The sequence below is a fragment of the Octopus bimaculoides genome, chromosome 22 (genome assembly GCF_001194135.2).
Source record: "Octopus bimaculoides isolate UCB-OBI-ISO-001 chromosome 22, ASM119413v2, whole genome shotgun sequence".
In the NCBI taxonomy this organism is placed as follows: domain Eukaryota; kingdom Metazoa; phylum Mollusca; class Cephalopoda; order Octopoda; family Octopodidae; genus Octopus; species Octopus bimaculoides.
In genome coordinates this window covers 13515328-13520280 of record NC_069002.1, presented here as the reverse complement: position 1 = coordinate 13520280, position 4953 = coordinate 13515328, and the positions used below count along the sequence as shown (strand labels likewise).

Genomic DNA, 4953 nt, shown 5'->3' with positions numbered 1-4953 from the left:
GGGGGGGGGGGCTTCGTCCGTGTTTACAACAATTGTGAAGCTATGGACATTCATATTCCTGATAGTATTTTATTAGTAATTAATTAATCCAGAAGCAATTGACGGATCTTTCTTACAACAACTTTAACATGAAATAACTTGCGATGTACAATTTTTTGTTAAGAAGGCTAAGAGAAAAAGTTGTTTTATATGACACATTCTACCAGTATCCCAAGTTTGAAAGTGTTTCGTTAAGAAAACAAGTGTTGCCCGTCAAATCAGAAAGATCCCAATTGACTAAGCGATTCGCAACATTTTTTTTTCTTTTTCGTATCCTTTATATTAGGAAAAAAAAGAAAAACAACTCCTCAGACAATGAAAGCATTATGTCCATTATAACGACTCCGCGTAAACTGCCCAGATAAAAACAAAAAATTTGAAAAACAACTTTCAGTTTTAGTGGAACACTCGAAACATGACGTAGGCACGATAAAATAATGACGCCAGAATGAGATAAGTATACAAACATATGACTTCAGAATGATACTGATGGGGGAAATTCAATATCGTAACCAATAAGGAGTGTTTTAAAATACTTTCAAAGGCATTTAGTATAAAAAAAGAAAAAAAAATTACTGCGCGCTATTTCTGACGAATCAGAATTTCTACTATAATGGTTCTTTTACGGGAATGCAGCGCTCCTTTTGATGAAGGGCATTCACCTTGTTATCTTGTAAGAAAGTGAATGTCAAGTGTGACTGTGTGGATAGATGCAAACATGGTTGTAGGGTAGGAAGTTGCAACATCAAAATAACGTAATTCATTACGATAAAAAAAATTAATCAAAATGTTCAAAACGCTCCACTTCGTTATCAGTACGCTGTTGAACCCTACAAACCTTTTGACACATTTCCACGTTAATTGCAGAAAATTTATCAGAAATTGCTTGTTTAAATTTATGAATTGTTTTCGGTTTGAGGGAGTGAAGAAGATCTTTCACTACACCCACAAAAAAATGTCAGATGGTGTTAGGTCTGATGATCGTGATAACCACTCAATTGCTCCACGTTGTCCTACCCACTTCACCTCAAAATTAAGATTTAACCATTTCTGAACGTTTTACCCTTACTGGGGTGGTGCACCATCTTGTTGAAAGTAGAAAACTATTAAAAATTATACAATTAAGAAAGGGCACATTTTTCAAAATTGGCGCCTTTCCAACAATTTTTCTTTTTAGCTCTATAATTTCCTATATCAGTAGTTTTAAGTTTCACACAACATTGTTACTGGAACATGATATTAATGACTGTAGAATACAATTACGTATATTATAACTAATGAATGTCATATAAAGAGAAATAAGTTTAAAATTGTTTGATATGTGATATAGTGCCTTTTTTTGTGACGGCTACTTCTTCACTTAGTAAATGCAGTCGTGTGTTCTATGACTAGCAAGTCCGGCTTTAGATGAACAGATCCTACTGGACATGTTATAAATATTTTCAGACAGAAAAATGTCTGAGACATAGTTACCACATAGTTACCAAGTACCCTTGTCAAAATGGATTGTTTGATTCTCCATGCTTCAAATACTTTACAACCATTCGATCTTCCATCAGAAATTCATGGCTTCATAGGAATCAGCGTGGAAAACTGCATCAGGATAACCAATTTTCAGATTTTTTACTTCCTTTTAAAAAATGCAGATTTTGTGAATGAAACAAACTAGATCCTGAATAAGAAATGAATGTCTGATATGACAAATTTTCAGGGGTTTTTTTTTTTTGCGTCATTTTAAAAGGGGGCGGATTTTGTGACTCAAACAAACTAAATTTAAGTACAGTGAATACTATCCTCCACAATTTGCTACTCATATGAAGTACATATGTATTTCAACAATTTCTATCAAATACACTCTCTTTCTTGAGTATTAAAAATCCTCTTCCTGGATGACAATTACTTATATGTCAGATTGTTGCACAAGTTCTAGCTGTTTTGATAAGGGAAATCAGAAAGGTTTGAAATTTCATCAGCATCTACTTGTACCAAAGAGCACTCTTTCGATAGACAACACGTTGATCTCATAAGTGTCGCGTGGTGGAAATAAACGCAATTACCATACTTTCAATTCATTATTTCGGTTTTTTTTGCATTTCAATTTGTACACCTGTATTCCCGACTGCGTACAAACACATATGTAAAATGACGTCCTTTTATTTTTTAATCATTATCTGCTGACATCAAAATAAGTAGTACATTGAAAAATAAAAATATTTTGTAGAGGGTCATTTGTGACTCCAAGGGTCAAAAAGAGGCCTTTGGCCAAAATGGGTTGAGAACCTTTGCTCTAGAGAAGAGATCCATTATAGTTTGTTTGTCTTCTTCAGTATGAACCACAAAACATTGTCAACTTAAAGAAGTTCACGAACAAGGGCTTGGAAAGTCTTTGATTTAGCGTTGAAGCATGTTACATCAAAGATCTTACCTGTGATTCTGAAGTGAATGTAGACACTGATATCGCACTCCAGGAAAACGCATGAGAGTGTCACAGTAAGCTATATGGAAAACCATGTTTAAGTAAGAATATCACCTTATTTAACTCCATTATCGATGAAAATTGGTTCCTAGAATAAATCTTTGATATTGAAACAAACTTTTATAGGAAAGTTGGTTATACATCATTAGATGTATACCTGACTTTCCTATATAAAATTAGAAATTAACGGTACGCTGAACTCCGGGCTATCAACTTAAACAACATTTATTCAGGTGGTAAATATATATACATCTTTAGCTCTTGTTTGTTGTTACAGCTTCTGTGTGTGTGAGCATAGTTGTTAGGACGTTGGTATGTAGATGTAAGCGAGCTGTCGAGTGTAAGTCCGAAAGATGGAGAGTGACAGCTAAACACGTCCATGCTCTATTGCTGGCCAGCAAGAAAGAGACTGTCTCCAGGCTGGAATGTTGGAGACACTGCTTGACACGTCCATGCTCATGGCCGGCCGACCGAGAAAGAGATAGAATAGAAGCGGGAACGCTTGGTTGTTTAATTCCACGCATGCGTGAGACTACGCATGCGCACGGCGTTACTACACTTTCATATCACTATTGAGTTGCTTAAACATGTCGATAACCTGAGGAGGACATTCAAATTTGTCAAGAATGGTCCAGTCATATTAACAGTGTTGAAAACTTTTGCTAAATTGACAAAGACCTAGTAAAGAACTATGCAATGTTCAGTGCTTTTCCCGGGATAACAGAGTGAGTTGGTTTGGTAGACGGAAACTGAAAGAAGCCCATTGTATATATGTGTGTGTGTGTGTTTGTCCTCTACTGTTACTTAGACAACTGGTGCTGGTTTATTTATAACCTTATAATCTAGTGATTTTCAAAAGAGACCGATGGAATAGGTACCAGGCTTTGAAAAACATGGACTGAAGTCGATTCGTTTGGTTTAATTTCTTAATCCTGCCGCCGCCGTCTCCTGTCGTCTCTGCTGCTGCAGTCGACCGCGCAGTTTTCACCCAGCCTGCGCCCGCCCGCATACAGTGCGCTAGGCCGACGGTGCTGCACGCTTTGCGGCTCCACGAACCTCAATATCTCTCTCGCAAAAATTTGAACACTTAGCGATTTTGTTGAATAGGTTTCTTTCCCCCAGAGTACTCCAGCACTGGTCAGTTTGTGATCCTCAACAAAGCTCAAGTACTAACCATACTGGAGTATTACTAATACCTATGGGAGGTGTTCCTTCATCCTCTTTATCTATATTATGAGGGAAGGTTTGTGTGAGTGAATGATGTCATATATGTCAAAGGATTGCTTTGATGGGAAAGTGTGGCTGCTACACAACGCGCGCGCACACACAAAAGTCTTTGGTAATGTGACCGATTGTTTACAGACTTACAACTACATTGTAATCACTAGTTCACAGAAGCTGTTTTATTTTCCTCTCTGTCTTGCTGCGTTTTCCTCCTGATCAGTGGTGGTTTGTCTATGGGAACTGCAGCACCCCCTATTTCCACTCGATATTATCGATAACATTCAATATAATGAGTCCATTTTTCTTTAATTCTTTCTTTATACTTGTACATTATATAATCCTTAAGCTTAATGTCAGTAGCTTTCCCCTACGGCACAAAAGAAATCACTTTAAACTTGCTAAAATATAATAATCGGGATGCCTTTATCTCTACTAAGTATAAATGCAGATGTGTTGCCTAAGATTAATTTTAAGGATCTGATCAAAGACTTTGCAATTCAAAAACGTAGGAGGAAATTTTTCAAATATAAATAAAGTGGAAGTATACAAAAATAAACATTATTTTCCCCTCTTACTGTTTTGTTTCGTTTTGAAAAATAAAATCTTACTTTATGGTTTGTTATTATGGTTAATTTTCATATTAACATCCGCACGATTTTCACTAGGGTGTTAGGGTTACGGTTAGGGTTTTAGGGTTAGGGAATTCCGTCCCTAACCGTAACCCTAACACCCTAGTGAAAATCGTGCGGGTGTTAATCTGAAAATTTACCGTTATTATTTATATTTTGAATTACAAAATCTTTTGGGGGTGGGGGGCACCAAAATCTTGTAAGTGCTTAAGGCCTCGGTGGGTCTTAATCCGGCCCTGCTGAAGGAGGTACGATCATTATCATCAATCTGACCAATAAAGTGAGACAACAAAAAAGCTTAGTCACGATTTTCTATAAATAACAGCCAGTTTTTCACAGTAACTATTGAATTTCGAGGAAAAAGAACACACTATGAATAAACAATAACAACAACCAACAAAAACGAAAGAAATAAGAACACAAAGTCATTAAGAAATTAATTAATGGATAAAATGGTAGAGATGGACTATATGTAATCTGAACCTTTCCCCCCCTTATTTATTAATTTTTTTTACGGAACCCCACGTTTTAGGCTATGGAGATTCCGATTCTGAAAAAAAAAAATTTTGAAAAATTTCAATTCCC

General features: G+C 36.2%; 1 protein-coding gene across 2 annotated transcripts in view; it reads left to right on the top strand.

Annotated features, from left to right (window-relative positions):
* Positions 1-4953, top strand: part of LOC106872786 (serine--tRNA synthetase-like protein Slimp) — a 105631-nt gene that overhangs the window by 11363 nt on the left and 89315 nt on the right. The window lies entirely within an intron of this gene.